Consider the following 20,609-nt stretch of genomic DNA (forward strand, 5'->3'; position numbering starts at 1 on the left):
GGATTTGGGTTTCCAGAGGCTTTAACTCACTCTTCTTCTTTTGCTCTTTTTTGGTCATTTATTACACTTATTCTGTGCTTACAAAAACCTCCTTGTTTTGCCGTTTTATTGATCTGTTTCTTTCCCAGTACGTTTTTGCCACTTTGTAATTAGACTTTTTTTTTCTAAGTTAAATCATTTACTAATGCTTCACATATGAGTTATAAGCAGTGACAACCAACTTTTAGACATGGTTTCCTAAAACTTATTCTAATAAATGGCATATAACTGCTCTGTAAAAGGAGAATTAAATTACTTATTGACCATTAAAACGTTTATAAAGAATGCCCTATTAGAAAGTGAAACCTGTATTTTTAGTCTTTATGATTTTACAAAATGACTGATATTCATAAAAAATACAAAACAAAGAGAAAGACATACAGTTAAAGCTCAGAGAGGCAGTTTCATTTTGGCATCATTTGGCAAAAATCTTATAATAAACTTTGAGCACGTTGTTATTCAAGTGGACTGAGATAAAACTAGACCTCTGCACCTCCTCTTCACTGTTTTCAGAAAGCCTCTAGGCCCAGACACACCAAAGCAACTTCAGAGAACTAGCGGTGACGAAAGCCCCCTGCTGCATCGCTTCACGTTACCTGTATCTCGATCTAAAAGTTGCACATGAACATACCGCAAAGACTACAGCTGACGGCCTACTACGTATGTTCTGCACCTGCACCAACAGGATCCGGGGTTGTCGATTAAACGTGCTAAATCAGTGGAAAAAAGGCCGTCTAGCACCAACAAAGGCCACGGACGCTCACTGACAGTCCAACATTGACTGACGTCAGACAGTCACCTTGGTATGTCATGGCCTTAAAAGAGAATCCAACAAACGAAATAAAAAATGTTGATATCAGCAAAAAGTTTCGGAGATGGACAGAGAATGCTGTTAATAGTTCACAGCAAACAGCTGCAGCTTCATGTTCAAGTGTAGCTAACATTAGCTGGAACAATGAATCACTGTGTCATCCACTTCACTCCCCGCCACTACATACCATCTCGCCAGGAGACGGACACCGAATCAGTAACTGCAGCAACATGATTCCAGCCAGCGCAAACCCAAGCTCTGGGTGACTGTACAGCCCTGACTCCCTACTGAATCAGCAAACTTTCTGTTGCTGCCATTACACAGGTTAAACTCAGCACTGCCACTGGACATTAGCCAGCTGTGACACCCAGCGCTGGGGAGTTTGTGCTGGCCGAATTCAAGCTAATACAGCTGCCTACTGATGGTCTGTCTCCTAAGCTGCTGCAAGCTTTACTACCGGGGAAGTAGTCCAAAGCGGTGGGGGGCAGTAGGATGGCTAACGTTAGCTTGTTTATTCTTGCCTAATCTGTGGTCTGATAAACAATAAACTGTTGGGAGGGGTTTTGGACAGAGGAAGGAGAAAGTTGGGCTACAGGAGCAGGGCTGCATTTTCAAATAATGCTAATTTTGTTTTAGCTTTGTTTTGTTTTGTTGGCCTTTTACAGATTTCTGCCAACCCCAGCTTTACATAACAGTTTACAAGAAAAAGAGAGACAAACAGGGATATCAAAAGGAATAAAATTAGAATATAAAAGATTGTTTTCATCTTGCAGTGGAGACTCAATGTGTCAAGCCTTTTTACTGTATATATGACTTCATAGGGCAGAGGTGCTTTTTCAGAGTGCTACAACATCTGTTCCACTATGAGCCAGTGAACAGAGGTGATCTCTGAACTGCCACACCAGTCTAAAACTGGAGTTCGAGGCCTCACTCTCACTTTACCCTCACAGACATCACTCTCACTTCGCCCTCAGAGACATCACATTCAAAATCTCGAGACGGCGTCAGAGAAAGTCTGACTTCAACCACAGACTCAAACATCCCTCTCTTCAGTAGCACACAAAAAACTTTTATTGTTTGATCCAAAAATGAAAATTGGATTCAAAATGTTTGTGGCGTTGCAGCGACAAGCGGGAAGTGTTTCCAAAAGCAGTCGCGGTTTGGTTCTTCCACAGAGAGAAGTGGTCAGTTCTGGCAGAGCGAGAATCTGACCTCTTCGGTGCTCGAGCCACAAGAGTCAAACCAGTCTGCCACTATCACCATTTCACCAGCCAAAAAGTCTCTTAGGGTCAAATATCACAACCTGTAATTTACGATCAGTGTCTGGTAGACTCAACAAATTCACCAGATGAACCAAAATGCAGCAGCGACTGGTTAGTTTGGCATTTTCCCACCCTGATGTTTGTGCACACAGTTTGATTATTGCCTCTTTCCCAAGTACTTGAGTTAAGGTGGGTATTTTTAGCCCTGTGTTTTCTCATTCAGGGTTTCTCAGGCAGCAGAGATAGCAGAGGGAGGAGCATCTGAGTGGACCACAGTGGTAGAGGCTTACCGTCTATCCTATAATCCTGTATTTTTGTCTCTGTATGCTCTTTATAGTTTTCTATTTTTATATGTATGCTTATTTCTGTTTTATAAGACACCACTTATTGTTTATGTCTTTTACTTTATCTATTTACCTGTAAATTAATGTCTTTCTGCTGCTGCAATTACAGAGTTACCTTGCTGGGGATCAGTAAAGGTTTACCTTATCTTTCTTATCAGTGGTCCTGTTTTGTTTTCCTGTTTATTTCATAAGAAGGGCATGCCTGGTTGTTACTTTATGTTCAGTAATTTGCAACAATTTAAAAGATTAATCTGGTGATACATTTAACAAATCCTATGAAAAGACTAGGGATGATAACGATTTATTGACAACCGAATAAATGGTCATTAAGACACAGGACAATGAAGCAGGCAAAGTGAGGCATTTTTCCATTATATTGCATGTCTTTCATATGTCTAAGACTCTATATCTTTATATGATTCATAAGTAATGCAGTGTTTTCAGAGAATAAGCGTTATGTATCTGTGAGCTTTGAATGAGTAGAAAAGCACCTTGGTATTGTTTGGTATAAGCCGTTTTTTTTGTTTTTACTTAATCACGATTAATCAGTTGATTGTTTATGTTACCAATGATTGATCAGGGACAGTGCATACAATTTGAAGCACTAGAAAAGACTAAATCCAACAATGAATTGCTCCCAATGAAGAAGTCTTTGTAGCCGAAACCTGTGCCATACAGCTCCACTGTTGCTCTGGGTGACATGTTCCTTTATTATGATGAACTCTGGCACTGAGGTTTATTTTGGGTGCCACACAAACACCGTCCTGCTGCTGTAAACACTCTTGAGCAAGAAATGTGTGTTTATCTGTGGCTGAAAATAGTCCCAGACAAATGCACTCTTTACTCCTGTTTGAATAGAGTTAGCTAAAAACGACAGTGCCCAGCTGTTTTAGGAAATGATTTACCCCAGGATTCCTGTGGATCCTCAAAAAGTGTTTTAATAATCTAAAAATAAGGCCTTGATTGGTATAAAAGTGATTAAAATTCATCTTTAAAGTCTTAAAATTGCTGAAACATGGGAAGTCAGATTTTATACATCTTTTTTTCTAATGCTGCACTTCAAAATCTCAAAATAATTAGTAACATCTGTCTTTTTTAATCTTTTGAAATAATTTACCAAATGCCTCTCACATTAACGTCACACAGAACACGATAGCGGAACCAAAGACAAAAACACTCAGAGCAGAGGATCCACTATCAACTAGCTAGCTGTCTCTGAACCCTGGACGAAACAGATTAGTGCAAATCAACAAAAACTGGCTACATAAGCAAGATTTTGTCCCATGGCTGGAACTAGTACAAGGTGATGCATGCGAGGCTTGGTGTATTTTATGCAAAATGGTTTTCAAATTCAGCACTACCAGAATCAAGGTAGTGGAACCCAAACACAGACACAAATCACCAAGTCATGTTTTACATTACTATGAAATTTGGGCAAAATGATCCCTAACCCTAAGTAACTGATGTCAGTTCATGTTTTCTTTCTTTTTTTGTTTTTTATTCAATTTTGGTTGTACTAAAATTGGTCTTTAATAATTTCGAGTGGCATCAAGATAGTCTTTATAAGTCTAAAATCTAACCTAAAACATATGACATATTTGGGACCTGTTTTTTGAAGATTTTTTCAGCAGGAAGAACCAGTGGGGTTTGGGACAGACAGGGAATGGAAGTCAGGAAGCCACTGGTTTGACAATAACTAAAGAATTCCTGCGGCCTTTTCATTAAGTAACTTTTAATTCTTTCCTAAACTGTTCATGATGTTCCATTGCTTCAGAGTCTGAGATAAGAAGTCTGGAGCCTCAGGCAAGAGCTGACTGTGGATCCATTCAGAGAGATGACCTTTGGCTAATTTCCAATCAGTAAATGAATCTACAGAACACAGGGGTGGTCTGTTATATTCAGGTCACAACGTAGATATTTAATCACCTTAATCATCATCTTTTTCTCACCCTTATAAACTCATAACTCTCAGATATACTGAATATGATCCTGAGATGCTTATATGACTTTTTAAACATCACGATCACAAGTTTTCTCAAACGATCAAACACTATTTTCTCATGATCACAACTGAAATGTCTTTATTTTCAAAGATAATTGAGTTTTTCTGAGATACAGTGTGACTTTCTCATTTCACTAAAAAGTTTGTCTCAGTCTAAAAGCTGGACAGAGTTCTATAAATGCCAAAAGAAGAGATCACAGCTGACTGAATTTATACACAAGGCCACAAGGAAAGACTTTATGATAAAGTTAATCAGACAACTAAAGTCAACATTATCAAATTAAGTTAAATTTCTGCAAAACCATGAGTCTGCCATCTCAAGATGACTTTAAACATGTTGGACATCTCGAGATCACAATTACATTCAAACTCAATCTGCAAGGGAAAAAAAAACACTTAAATTGTTTTTGTGGGCTTCATAAACCATGATCTCGAGACTAACAGGGCAAATAAAATTATGAGAAACTCCTACTCCAAGCGTCTACCAGACACAAAACAAGTGCCTTTGTTTCACAATTAAATGTTTGTCTACTTCCTGTTTATTACATTCTGCTTCATACAGTTGTCTTGTTTTGCAATTGCTCTTTAATTCTTGTCCAGCTTGAAACCAACTCTGGAGCCACTGCAATTGTACTGCTACAAAAAAAATACATTTTAAATAAAACACTTCCTTTTTCTACCTGGTAAAACTAAAACTAAATGTGGGAAACAGGCAGCTGCTTTTCTCAAACGCACTGAACTTCTGAAGAGCTTTTCCTTCTTTCAAGGACAATTTGGAAAGCCACTCCAATCAGTGGATCTGGCATGAAGCTGAAAGTGGTAATTTCCATTTTCAAAGCCTGAATGCCTGCTAATTATGATGAAAACCTGCAGCTATCAGGTTCCAGGCAGCCCTGGCACTTAAAACTAACTGCTGCCTTGGAAGATGAAAAAAAGCTTGAACTTTAAAAACCTAAACAAACTACGGTGACTTTCACAGAGAAGAGAAATCATGTTTCAACTCTCTGGAATTATTATTGTGATTTTAAATCAGTGGATATCAGCATTAACAACAAATAAAAAACAGGCTCAAGATTACTCCTTTAACTGATGAATAACTGATCAGTGTCATAAGATGTATTCACGACAGCAATAGACAAAATATTCCATTTAAAAGTAAACATAATGTAAAACTAGAATCACCGCCTCGTGGTTGCGTACCTCCACTAGCCAGTCAAATTACAGTTACAGTTTACATCCATGTCTATCCAAACCTCTTATGTAGCCAATACAGTCAACAATGCTTTACATATGTTGCTGAAAAGTAGCTACAAATTCTAAAATATGGATGCTTCACACACACCTTCCTGACAGCACAGAAGATCTATACAATCAGCACAGTTTCAAGATGGACACCCAAGATTAGTGTCACCAATTCAGGACTTGACCAAATATCTCTTCTTCTGTTCCTGAGATATGACGTTTAATAGTGGCCACAAAAGTGTTTTTGCAGGACATTATGATGTCACAGTGAAGCTGACCTTTGACCTTTTGAGTATAACACATCATCACTTCATTATTTTTTGCAGCTAGACATTTGTGTGAAATTTTGTCATAATTATCATAAGAATACTTGAGTTATGGTAAAAAATTAAAAAAAAAAAAACATGTTTTATGTGGTCACAGTGACCTTTGACCTTTGACAACCAAACTTTAATCAAGTCATCGTTGAGTCCAAGTGGATGTTTTTGCCAAATCTGAAGAAATTTCCTCAGTGTGTTCTCGAGATATCATGTTCACGAGAATGGGACAGATGGACGAACGGACAAGCCAGAAAACTTGTTTAAATGAAGTTGAATCTTTAGCAATGCATCATAAACTTATCATGTGTTTTCTGTATAAAATATTAATGTGAAATGTAACTAATGAGGTGGAGTAAAATAACAATATTTGCCTGAGATGTAGTGAAGAATAAAGTAGAAAAAAATGGAATTACTCAGGGAAAGTAAAAGCACCTCAAACTGCACATAATTACAGTGCTTCAGTAAGTGTATCGAGTTACTTGGAAACAGTGGAGGTGTCAGCAGAGAAGACTTGAGCAGTGTCATCCAGCAAAATGTTGCGTTGGCAAATCAAGACATCAAAGTGTGCATTCCGGGTGTATTACTTTGTTACAGGAACACTGTATATCTACAGTTTACTTTGAGACTATTGAAACAAAAAGATAAATCTGGTGCCTCTCCAGATTTGTAAAATCCAGTGTCACAGTGCTACAATCCTCTGCGCTTTGTCTGGGCATCTGACGAGACTTTTAAGGCTTTAATCTGTTACTCAAACTGTTTCATTGTCTCGCTTGTATCTGAAACAACCACCTACGTCTGAATGTCCATATAAAGCTGCACTCAGACATTCAACTCATTTGTACTTCAGATGGATGCAACAAGAAGCTGCTTGAAAACTTTGACATTCAACACAAAAGGAATCCAGTGAGGTGACGTCAGGGAACTCATGTTTAACAATCTAGTTTGTTTGCAAAGAACAAAGAAACAGGAAGAGGTTGTGAGCACCATGATATAAAAATCAAAATCTGAAGAATGGCTGCAGAAGCAACAAGAGGTCTGTCCGCCCTCAGCAAGAGTTACTGTTCACAGTAAAGAAGACAATAATCCAGACACAATCCAAATCAAATAACACAGGCTGTTACTCAACTATAAAGGTAAACAAGGACGCTGAATAAGACTGCAAAAATTGCGTGTTCACACAGCGGCGATTAACTCCCAACACAAGGGTTCTTTTCAGTTTCAAACCTACCAGATCACCTGTGGAGAAAATGACAATTTTGTTTACGTCGTAGTCATCTTAACGCCAGTAAGTCCAGCCTTCTCTTTGCTCATCATATCACTGCAGTGCACAGTCTGGAGGGAGGCACTAAAATTAAAACCACTCGTAATGGAGCTAAAAATACGACAGCATGCATGTTATCAGGCTCATGAGTGCGAGCACACACCCAAATTTAAGTCAGTTTGATTTAATAAACTGTCCTGTCTGTTGTGAGGTGTAAACAAGGTGAGAACACATGAACTATGAACACGTGTGTGTGTATAAAATAATTAATAACAGGACCAAGGAAGGAAATATCAAGAGTATCAGAGTGTAACACTGACCTCCTGACACCTCCAACTAAACTTACAGTGAATCTATTTTTGAGGCGACAGCAGTAAGTCAAACCCCAGAGTCCCATTGCAGGAAGACAGATTCCCCCCCGAGACAGCGTCAGAAAGTTGTCAAGAGATTATCACTAATTTAAAGGACAAGTTTCTGTTTACTCATCCCTGTACAGCAGATTGTCCCATGGTTATCAATCTGGGAAAGTGCTTTGCCTTAGTTATATTTCAAAAACAACAACCTTAATCTAAAAGTGACAAAAGAAGAAGACAGCAGCCATTTAACACGGCGTATCAAGCGCGAAGTTCTGTTTCACTTTACCAGTTGAAGTTCAACAAAAAGGCCACCACATCCTGACATTCCTCACTTAGATAAACAAACATTCATTGTTTCTCTTCAGCCTTTTGTCCAGTCGGTGTGTAACAAGTTGTTAACGTTTATTCCTAAACCAATAGACAAACAAACAAACCCAAACAATAGACCCCCCCCCCCCCCCCCCTTTTATCTGTGGTTACTATCAAATCATTTACTAATAAACAATAAAAGATAAACATAAACAGGAGCAGCCATCATCATCATCATCATCGTCATCATCATCAAATTGGACACTCTTAATTTGTAATTAAAATCATATGTGCAGCTTCCTTTAAACAAACACAATCTATTTTCTTAGTTAAGATTTTAAATGATGCCGCTTGATGCTTAGGGCGTGTGTTGTGTGTTACAGTATGTGCAATACTGTGATGTGTTGTATGTCTTTCATATATTTTCATGACGTACGCTTTTCATTTCTTCTGGATTATTGTAAGGCAGCAATACTTGTGCAACTTCTGAGTCCAAGACAAATTTCCCTACGGGGACAGTGAAGGTTATCGCATCACATCATATTGAATCGTATCGCATCGTATCAAATCGCATCACATCGTATCGCATCATATCAAATCATATCCTATCTTATTTATGTAAGCACAGCCACCAGAAAGAGCAATGATACCGGAAAATTCAGCAAAATTCCAGCTTTCAATTACATTTTTTGTTTTTGAAAAATCCAACACCAGTATTTTTTAAATTATTTTTGTTCTCCAGTATCTGTGCAGGGCAACAACGGTATGGTTAAAGTTCAGAGAAAGATGATGGATATGGAGAACGGTTAACCCTGCAATAACTGATTTGTTTGGGCCAATTGGAGCAGCAGGAAAAAGCTGCCGACATATTATTAACACAACATCATTTCAGTTGATATGCTGAACATCCAGCAGTGATGGAGCAACATTATCATTCATTTAAAGGTCGTGTTTGTGTCACCTGATAAACGTAAGTCCAGTATGCACTCTGTTTTAGCTCCATTTTTGGTCTCCACCCACTCCTGAATGAATTATCTGTCTTTTTAGCTGCTAAATGCTCCGTTACGTTCACCAGCTAGTCTAGAACTGCGTCTGTCTGCTGTTTGCTGCTGAGCAGGTTGTGTACAAAGGGTTTTCAGAGCTTTTTCAGCTGCCTGCTTCGGCTGAAAACAAAGCCGAGAGAGCGGAGAGCGAACCAAAACAGCAAAGTTGCAGCCAGACAGCAAAACGAGTGAAACTCAGTATAAATGTCCGTAAATATGAGCAGAGCTGCAGATTCAGGTGATAATTCTCTGTGTGCTCATCACTACAAGCGACAACTTGCACATCAGTCATTACTTATGTTTTTATTATAAAAAAAAATAAGATTATAGCAGCTTGTGTATGGAGAGCGAAACAGAATGTTGTGCTCACGTCATCAGGATGGTCTCACCAGACTTGAAAGATACTAGATACAGATTTAAAAAACAGCGGACAGTGAAGCGCACACCACTTCCTGCGTCTCCTCTTACAGCAGATGACATTATTACTGTTTATTAGCCTGATGTTTTTAAATCAGCCGCCCTCAGTTCCAGCAACACAAGCAACAAGCCGCCCTCAGAGCATCTCACACTGTCAAAGCTCGTCAATCTGTCACGTTAAATGTATTCTCGGAGTCTTTAATTAAACTTTTGATTTTCTGCGTCTTCCCAGAATCCCGTTCCACAACCCGAGGGGACGGGAGTGACCATCTTGTGCTCAGATGTTTCTGCCTCTTCTTTCGTGCATTTCTTCCTGTATTAAAGCTTTTTGATACTTATGAACTGTTTAAAAATCATGTTTTGAATTCTTGATATGACTGACTCAACATCCAACACCACAAAGTAAAAACTCTGCTCTGGAAAACTGAGGAGACGGAGATGATGCACTGAGTAATAACAGACCAGCTGAGAGTGGGGAGGAGGGGGGTCAACACTTCTGACAATAGCAGAGGTGGAGGGGGGGATTTCCATCCCATGATACAGCCTCACCCACAACACTAGCTCAGACAGGCTATTTCTTCTATCAGCTCCATATCTACCAGCAAACAAACAAACTTGATTTACCAAACACTTTCCAAAACAGAAGTGCCTTACAGGAGAAAGAAAAGGGGAGAGAGGAGGATAAAAGAGCCAGAGAACAAGCTGAATGATGTGTTCAAAGCACAAAAATAAAACAGGGTATGAAATCAAGAGGGAGCCAAAGAAAACAGAGAGGGGGTTTAAGATGCTTTTTAAAGACTTGCACTGATTTGTGGAGCAACAGCAGCAAAAGCATGATCACGAAAAGCACAATACTGTGTTCAAATCTGCTTTACAGATCAATTTCTGTGGTTATAGATTACAAAGGTTTATCACTATGTCTGTCTGTTGAGAATATCTGCATCTAAAATGATCAGGCTGATCACAATAACTGTTTACTCCTAGACTATAACACCACAAAACACCAGCTTTAAGAAAGTAAAGTTACATTTTGAGTACAAAAAAGTAACTTTGGCTGGGGGATTACTTAAAATGTTATATGTTAGAGAGACTTGCAAGTAAAATAAACACTTGATATTAAAGATATGTCTCAGAAAACCCATAACAAATTGGTCTAAACTAGAAGTGCCAAAGAGTTACAGTCACTTTTAGGGCTACAAAACCCATAAATAGACATGCATCACTGTAAAGATAGAAACTAAAAGTCTGTATTAAGATATTAAAGGATTTTGGTGACATTCATGTAAGTTCAAAACAATATAACGCACAGTAAGATAATAAACATACAAGTGTAAGACACTAAAAGTCCAATATATAAAACATGAGCATCAACAACACACATTTCCTGCAGCTTTTCTTTTCTGCAAAGACATTAAACATTAGTTTTTGATCTATACTTCACCATAAAACTTTGATGCAGCTAATAACTAAAATACACGCAAAGTGAATCGTTTAGTTGTTTGTTCACAGAGTCGATCAGTCGGGTCGGGCTATTCGATATGTATCAGTTTCATGTGTGTTAATCGATCCCTCTGGCTGTGTCTTACCTTCTGGCTTCTCTCCGTCCAGCCTCAATGAGACTTGTCATGACTTTCGGAGAAGGTAAGAAAAGTTTGGGAGGAGAACGTGAAAAAAACTCTGCCACTCTCACTGATGTCAAGTTATATAACATTAAAAGGGGATTTCCAGTTAAGGTTTTCAAAATAAAAGCACAAAGTCTGAAGTTCTCGTTGATTCCTGCTGGATCCCTGCTGTGGTTAAGTGATTTATATGGATTTTGGCTATCTACTGTTTTATCTAACATAATGGTGATTACACTATCTAAAAACTGGGTAAAAGTCGTAAAAGTCAAACATATATCAACCAAATTATTATTTTATTATAGGCTATATGTATTATTATAGAAAACAGTTAAAACACAGCTTAAAATAAAAGGACAGAGGCCTGTTTGTCACATGTGGTTTTGAGGATGTTTTTTGAGATTTTTTTTCAGCTCATTCAACAGTTTACATTTATCTTTTTCACCACAGACTGCTATTTTGTTATGTTGTGTTTTTTTATGTTTCTGTGGTCTTAAAAAGATCAGCTGCAGTTAAAAGGTTAATGTGGCCCCTGTAACTAAATAAACCCACATCGTTATTTTTTTCTTTTGTTTTTATTTTATTTTTTCTTTTATTTCATTTTTTGCTATGTGCTTAACAATTCTTTAACAATTGTTGGTACCTGTCACAAAGTTGGCCTATAAAGGAAATTTATTTTACTTTCATTTGGCCTATTCAAGCAGCCTACATGTGACCATACAAGTGTTCTTTTTTCCTCTATAACTAACTGACTGTAAACTAATCATTATGTAGACCCTATATCTTTCTTCATATACAAGTGGCCATTCTCCAAACATCACACAGTGATTTGTTGTTGTTTATTTCACTGCCTAGCAGCAACTTTAGTTTTAATTTATTTTACTATAACACAAAAAATAATCTTTTTGTAACCAGATTTTGTTCAACAATTTGCATATGGTGATACAGTAACACAGTTTCATGTTTTTATTTTTCAGAAATATTAACCCCTTACCCCCCAACCCCACCCCACAACAATCTCCCCCCAGCTCATCAGAAACGCAAAGTAATGAGAAATGAAAAAAATGATTGAATAACATGCATAGACATAAAGTAGGTGTGTACCTTATTTAAAAACATAGATGGAGAAATAAATGAAATAATAAAGAAATATTAATAAAATAAAAGATAAAAGTCAGCTGGTGATACTGAAGATCAACATGTCAGCCCAACCTTGTCTGCCCCTACAAAATCACAATCCAAAATGGATGTACCCACGCTGTTCCATCTCCAAGTACAGTAGTCGCTGTGTGCATATACTCTATACCCCCAAACAATCAACACTTGTCTTTCTCTGGCCATACTCTAATCTAATGTGATAGATTGCATTGTTTTGAAGTTGGATATAAAAATAATCTTTTCCATAAATGCTAATTTTGCCTGCCCTGTCACCCACTTATGATGCATTTCCATTATTATAAGAAGATGCGACAACAACAAGCAGACATGACATTATCGTCATACTGGAGTTATAAATAGCTGTCTGGCTTATAGGAGCAATTAAAAAATACATGTACACCACATATCATAGCATGCACTGAAGAATAGCATGATTAAGGGGAAAAAATAGGCTAAAACATGCTTTGTTCTTTAAATGTTATAATGTAATAGAACTTATAGGCTGTTAAAGGCCAAGACAACAATGGTAACTGCACAACAAGACAGTTTGGAAGGCTGAATATAAAGTATTTTGTTCCTTGTTTAAACCAAAGACTACATTTTAGCCTGTTTTTCAAGTTACCCAGTCTGTGCTTTTACGTTGAAAGCATAATCACGTATTTCCTGTTTAGCTGTTGATGTTGACGCAGCTTTCTTTTATTTACCGCTGAATGCAGCTTGAAGGAATCAATGACAGGCAGCTCGATCCTCCAATGAGGAGGGAGATTCAGAGTACGTGCGCAGTGACGCAAAAAGGGCGGGGCTTGTTTGTCATTTTGGTCAAATGGCGCCAAATGATACATTACGTCGTGTTTTCCAGGATTTACATCAGAATAATAACAAACTGTTTGACCCATTTACCTTCTTATAAGTCCTGTTTTCTTATATATTTTTATTCAGCACGGAGTTTATCTTATTATAATGTGATTCTACTGGTTTATTTTTGTCAAAGACAACCTGCGCTCTTATGTACATATATGGTTTGTAGATTTCTTTTTTACAGCCGGTTAGTCACAGTTAGAGGAAAAAAAACTATAGTTAATATGTAAATAAACAGCTTGGCCTTCCATAATAAAGCCTGATAAACTGCATTATCTCCTATTCAGCAGCTGAGGACGCTGTTGGTTTTCAGAAGGCAGAGGATGTCTGTACCTGAAACCAACTTCACACTTGACAACAAATTACTGTCCAACAGTGCTGGAAAATAGACTTACTAAACAGACCACAGTTTGGAGGTAGTTTTACTTTAGTTGAATATTTAAATCTTATGCTACTTTATACTTTGACTTTGCAACATTTCAGTGGGAACCATTGTACTACATTCATCTGACAGCTGCAGCCTATAGACAGATAGATACTAGATAGATAGATAGATAGATAGATACTTTAAGTACATTTTGCTGTTCATACTTTTGTACTAGTGAAATCTTGAATTTAAAACATTAACAGACTCTTTAAAGAGCGGTATTGCAACTTTTACTTCATTTAAAGGTTTGAGTATTGCTTCCACCAATGAGTTCTGTTACATACAGTACGTAAATGTCATCAAAATGCTTTTGAATTAGAAATCTAAATCTGATCTATCACAATAACTGAACAATATAATTGTATGACTGCTGCTGTAAAGTCCAACTGAGCATCTGGTTTGCATCTGTCGCTCTGGGAAACAACATAAACTATCAGAGAAACAGGGATGTTTTTATTTAGTTATAGTTTCCACTGCCTTCAGTTGAGGCTGTTTCACTTTTCTTTTAAAGGCATTTAATGAGGCTCAAGTTCAGCTCACATCTTTCAGCTTACTGAATAATAATATTTCTTTAGATTTAAAGGATTTAGTAAGCCTATGTGCGTCTTATATTTGTTTGGTGTGGGAGTAAATACGGGGTTCATGTTGAGTATCAAAGTTCATTCTTGGTTTTGGAAACAGTTTGACTGAAATAGAAATTGTCTGAACACTTGCTGGCTTTTTCCTGAGCTTTTAACTGGATCACATGTTTTTCCTCACTGTCTTCCTCAGGTAATGGATGTTTGAATAAGAGGCCATTCACATCTAATGTCAAAGACTACCTTTGAACAGAAACATGGGTTATAATAACTGTTATCAGATGACAAAAGCTAAATTCATACAAAAAATGTGGTTGAAAGTTCATGGAAAAAACAAATATTAAGTGGACCCTGAGGTTTCTGTTTTTTCAATCAGAGTAAGGTAAAATGAGGTTACATTAGAACATGTTATCACATGACTGACACAAGTGACACAAGACTGAAAGCTTCACAAAAGGCTTGTAAATGAACCTTGAGTTAAAAAAAAATTTCTAATTGTCACAAAATGTCTTCAACTCATGCTGGATTTTACAGATTAACCGTTTAAAATACATATAATCTCTCCAACACTCTTGCAGCTGTTTATATCTTTCATTGAGCAGCAGGGAAAACTGATTTGTGTGAATCTGAGTAATGAGGAACAGCAGCAGTGATGATGTTTTTATCCTGCTGTCACAAAAGGAGAAATGTTAATAGATTGATTGGCAGGTCGCAACGACCAGGCAGGACAAAAAAAACAACAACGATCAACTTGACACAGCAGGTGGCCTTTTACCTCTTACCATTGTGTGAAATTCACCTCAAACACCTCTCTGAGGCTCACTTAAAGTAAATTAAAAGCTGTTCTTTTTCCATTTTTTTTGTAGGCTACATCTGAATGCATAGTCTCATTTGAAAGGTAACTCTGAAGTTTTTTCCCAACAGTTAGAATCACTGTAAGTGCCTTTGTCATTGAGTTCTACAAGTTTCAACACACTAAGAAAAAAAAAATAAAAATCATTTATTTTCTTGAAAAAAAGACGGTGATGGCAGATGACTAGAACTGGGAGGTATTAGCTGGACACAACACAATGGAGCCATATTATAAAGCCATATTGTCCAAGTTCACAGTAGATAATATCACAGAAAATAAACATAGATAAGTTTTGTCAAGGCGCTTTTCAAAAAAAGAGGGTAAAACGATGAACCAAATGTGTGGATATGAGGAAAAAAACAAGTCAACAAAAACAGAAATGTCTATCTAACTCACTGTGTGTAAAACAAACAAACTGTCTATGGTGCCAGTAACCTGTTCAAAACTGCACTCAAGGTCAGGAGAGTCAATGACTACAAGACCCATAAGTCACCAGGCCAATTGCTGGCTATTGATTGGCTCCATGACCTGAAAGTGAGGCCCCTTCTTTTCAACACAGGCTCTCGTTGGCTATTGTGGCTTATAAGGGAGGGGATATAAGCTCTCTATTGGGTCAACTCAGGTGTCAACCAAAAGGTCAGAGTACAGAAATATTAACATGCAAACATGAGTTGTTGGGTACAGTAAGAAGAGGAATATGAATATATGAAATGATGCAGCAGTCTGTAGATATCTATGGATGCAATAAAATTAACTAAATATTTTGCTGGTTTTAGATTGTCTTGACCTTTGTGAGTGTATGAGGGCCGTTTCTGTTGGGTTATTGCTCTGTGGATTATGGTAAGGCATAATATAACTGTTAGTTTGTTTGTCTGACAGAAGTGTTTATTGTACCTGCCGTGGTAGTTATATCTTGCTTCAATTGAACCATAAGGAGTGTAGCTTTCTATTGATAGGTCATATGAGTAAACCACTTAAACACAGCTGTTGCTTACATATCATACCATAATCATCTAATAAACCGTATGAGGGCTTGTGGGCGACCTGTTGGATTGTTTCTAGCACAACAAAAAGTGGTTGTTTATCATCGAGACGTCGCTGTGTTTCCAGCCGGGATTGTGCCACCAAAACCAGGTATTTTCTAACTATAACCAAGTGGATTTTGTGCCGAAACCTTATCACATATTAACCACAGCACTGTTGAAACATAAGTTTTGAACGTACCCGCTACATAATAACGTACAAATGTAACCTATCCATGAACTGCAAAAGTAGCCAAAAGCAATGTTCAAAAAGTCAGCTACAGTTTTCAGGTCACTTTAAAATATTTAATCTCCCTTCCTGGTGTAATTGCTGGTGTCAAGATGTCCGCCCACTGACTGTACTCCTACAGTGACCGTGACGAACGTGACGCAGTCTGCACGAGTTGTTGTGTTCTGATGGACGGTACAGATGGAGGAAGCTGCAGTTAGTTGAGAAATTTTACGGCTTGTCTTTCCTGCAGGTCAGCCTGACCTCCGGTCCAGAGGGTCACGCTCACTCACAGTAAATTAAGCAGACCCAAGAGACACGAAGACACCCTCATCCTCCCACAGCTTATTTTACTGCTGTCAGCTAAAATCCTGACGGCTGCAAACTTTTCTGAAACCTGACAGTAAATTGCAAAAATAAGTGAACATGAGAAATACATACATACAACATATGCATTATTATCAAAGAACAATTTGTGTTGAGAGTAATTCCTTATAGCCTGTAATTTAGTTTTCCCTTTTCTTCCTTCTGTCAGTGCTACTTCTGTATACTTTGTTCTGCTTTATTGCCTAATTCTCTGTCTTTTATTCTAATGTATGACATTTGAATATTTGTTTATATTTTTTTCTGTTTGTTTAGAACAAAAGAGGCCACAGCTGCATTTCATTGTGCTAATCCTGTATTGCACAATCACAATAAAGCTGAACCATGGACCTCAAAGAGTTAATTCATCATTGTACCAAATAATTAACTAACATAACAAGAACTATTAGTCAGACTTTTTAACCTTTCCACTTATCGCCCCTTCTAGTGACACTACTTTATCTCACTCAGGCTGTTTTGGTAAGAAACCACTAACATATGTTGTAAAGTTATTGTTCTGCAACATTACCGAGACACAAGACAACACTTCTCTAAGGCCTCCACCCTGAAGTGTTCTCTCCTTATCATAACGTTATAAACTTTATAGGCGATAAACATCATTTTTCTTCCAAATTCAACCAAAGGGAGGTGAACACCCAGTTTATCTCACCAGAAGAAAATATGGGCGGCTGCCATGATGGAGAACTGGCACCGTCACTCTCAGTGTGAGTCATTACTTCCATGAGCGAGATGGTTTTTATTCAACAGTGAAACATGGACAAAGCCAGGAAATAATCACAGTGGCTGCTCCGTGCAAACTCCTCACGGCATGTATGGCCAGTGTAGAAAAATGGAAGGTGCTCACAGATCTTCCTGAACGAGCAACATTTGGATTATTAAATTGGAAATTACAGTCACAGTATGTTTCTGTACTTGAACTACAATGGAGCCGAAGGAGAACGATCAATTCATGGAAGATAGACGTTATTTGGATGCTCAAGATGGGAGATTAGAGCATTAATAGATGCTTTTTGGCCACTAGGGGCGCAGCACCATCACCTCATGAAGTCAGTATGGTCACAGAAGTCTAAATACTAATTAAAGTCCAGGTAAAGCAGGAATAAATACGTGTAATGAGTTTGTCAAACCGTAGAAAATGTAGGAAAAAAAAACGCCTAGTATATAATATTAGGTTTCAAAATCATGAAAAAATGAGCAGAATTCTCAGCTCTGAGTTGCTGCTGAAGCTGAAACAAAGATTGAGCCGCTGTCTGTGAGGCGTTAGAAGCTAAGCTAGTAGCACAGTAACTTATATGACCCGCAAGCCAAAAAACGAGCTGCAGCGCAACTTCAGACTCTCGTTAGCAGCTAACCCAGTGGCACACTCAAGTCTATGGAAGAACAGCACACGCCCTCTGAACCACTGAACAAGAACCACTCCCCAGCTATAGCCTTTTGTTCATTAGCTAACAGCTAATGTAAGCACAAAGCACACACCCACAGCAGTGAGCAGCAGCTGTGTGCAGGCCAAGGTGCCAATTCAGGCTGATAGACTGAAAGGTATTGTGAAATTTCAATTAGTAGCCTGGGCTATTATTTGCTTAAATCGCTGCACTCAACAGGCCATTAATTTGATGTAGCTCTGATAGGCAGTGCATCAGAGAGAAAGAGAGTTACGGCACCCAGCATACCAACACTTTATCCTGTTAAAACAATATTCACAACTTGGATTAATTTTTATGAAAAACTCTTTTAAATTCTTTTGATCTGAGGACCCTTATGGACTAAAGGAATATGAATAACTTACAGGGTAATTGAAGAATGGACACATAATTTGAGGTAGCCAACAACCTGCTTTTCTACATCTGAAAAACTTGAATTAAAAACATTGAACTGCTTGGCAACCAGACCAGGCATCTAACTGAGACAGGCCTTTATTTGTAAAAAAGTGTGTAGCCACACCAGGCTAGTTAAGGGACTGGGCTATTAATTGCAGTTATGTTAGTGATGGCTGCTTTGCTTGTGCTCATATGATTGTTGCATATCATAGAGATGTTTATTTATGTATTTATCAGACTGACAGAACTCAGAGAGCTTGTGGAGCATAACGAACTCGCCTCTCACACGTAGGGGCTGCATAAAATGATAGTGATGCTATGTGCTGCACTCTAACACTGGTAGTTATGTACTATCTATATAGCATAGGAGAAGTTGTGATAAGGATGGCTTCAGTGCGTTACCGAGCATGCTTTTAGCCCCACCTAAAAAATCCTGGACACAGAAATGGTGAAAACAGTTTAAGTCTAACTCCACAGTGCAGTACTACAGTTCCGAGTCTTTGCATGTGTTTTCAACAAGTATTTTTTAACATGGATAATGTGTTTAGAAAGAGATCACTGATTTTGCTTGACCCACAGTTTAAAAAGACGGAGAGCAACATTAGTTTTAGTTTTAAGTTGTGTTTCTGGCCACATAACCACCTCTACTTTGATCTCCTACAACTCTTGAGGGAAATTTTCATACAGCAGCAGCAGCAGCAGCAGCATACAGTTGGTTCATCAGAGCAATTCACTAAAGCTTCATTCCACCAAGCACTGGAAGGATTATTTTCGCATTTCCATTGTCTAAAGTTGTGGATGGTACAGAACTGTTCCATACCATCCCATTTTTTCATCACTCCTCTGCTGAGGTACCTAGCACACTGATTGATACTTAAAGCTGGAGCTAGAAACACTGCAGTCTGTTGATCGGTCATGAGAGTATCATCACTCTTGCCCGTCAACGCTGCAATGCACAAACCCACTAATATTAAATATCCCACTGATTGCAACAGAGAGTGTAAACACTCCAGTCTGTTCTTTTTTGTTCTGAAAACAAAATGTAACCCCGTTAATAATGCAAATGTTCCTCTGCATTGCCCGAGAAGAGGAAATACAGTAAATTCCACCAGTACGTCCTCTGCATCATGCAACACAGTACCTGATCTTTAAACTAAACCCAGACAAACAATTATTTATTGTGCTGGTTTTTCCTTGTAAAGTCAGTGTGGAGAACAGGGTGCCTCGCCCTCTGACTATTTACAGTACTCTCTGCTCCCAGGTGACAGCTTCACCTTTTATTTGTGTGTCTTTGACCCTTCACCTCCTTCACTCTGTCAGGGACACTCTGTAGAGACCTCTATACACAGTGAGTGACCGCAGAGGAAAACAGAGTTGGAGGCCAAACACCAGCAGCTCTTTATCAGAACAAAAACTCATTTCCCCACCTAGCTGCCCGTGGTACTGACAGGATGGAGATAGGAGGAGGATACCTGTCCGTCCCGTCACCATGAATCAAAGTCCAGAGACTCTGGCAGCAAAACATGTTTTCTTTAGTGTGGGCCTCAAGGAGAGTCCAGGCAAGACCAAACAGGAAGAAGTCATAAACATATTAACATTAGTTTAAAGGCCTCAGAGGCGGGGAACGGGCCCCTTGTTTGGCTTCAGCAAAACAAGTTTAAGTGGTCGTTAAATTAGATCTACAACTAACAGGTATTTTCTTTATTGATTAATCTGATGTGTTTTTTCCCATTAATCGATTAATCATTGACCATAGAGCATATAAAGAACTGGCATGTAAACATGGCAATGTCCAACACGTGCTTTTTGTTTTGTTCAACCAACAGTCCCGTTTTCAGATTTAGGATATTTATTATTTTGTTTGACAGTGTTTTTTTTAAATACCCTTTCAATTATGCATCACAGTTATTGATCCATGTTCAGAGGATTTAAAGGTATACTGTGCAAGATTTACTTAAAAAAAATATAGACGAAATAATCTCTCTCAGTCATCACTTATGACCCACTAGAAGTGTGTGGTGGTGTTTTTATCTGCAGAGACTGCCATCTGCCTGGACTTTGTTATTTTCTTCCTATTCTGCTGTGTTTGGATGCTCCTGGGCACAGCGCACAGGTGAGGTCAGGACTGTATAAAAAAGTAGTGACCAGGTGTCAGACCGTAAGCCAGTGGTTCTCAAATGGTGTGCTGCGGCACACTGGTGTGCCGTGATGCCGATCCAGATGTGCTGTGGGATTTTGTGATAACCACACATTATTAC

The 20,609-nt window shown here is 38.3% G+C and overlaps 1 protein-coding gene across 4 annotated transcripts in view; it reads right to left on the bottom strand.

Moving 5' to 3' along the window:
• kank3 (KN motif and ankyrin repeat domains 3) overlaps positions 1-11,101 on the bottom strand; it is a 40,196-nt gene extending 29,095 nt beyond the window's left edge. For 2 of the 4 annotated variants that reach the window (XM_049587475.1, XM_049587471.1), the window contains exon 1: positions 10,993-11,101. The gene's annotated coding sequence lies outside the window, so the exon portion shown is untranslated. Of the gene's footprint in view, positions 1-7,248; positions 7,347-10,992 lie in introns of those variants that run through there. The other 2 variants (XM_049587474.1, XM_049587472.1) reach the window with 1 other exon arrangement.
• Positions 11,102-20,609: the final 9,508 nt, after the last annotated feature.

This window comes from Epinephelus fuscoguttatus, linkage group LG10 (genome assembly GCF_011397635.1).
Source record: "Epinephelus fuscoguttatus linkage group LG10, E.fuscoguttatus.final_Chr_v1".
Lineage (NCBI taxonomy): Eukaryota > Metazoa > Chordata > Actinopteri > Perciformes > Serranidae > Epinephelus > Epinephelus fuscoguttatus.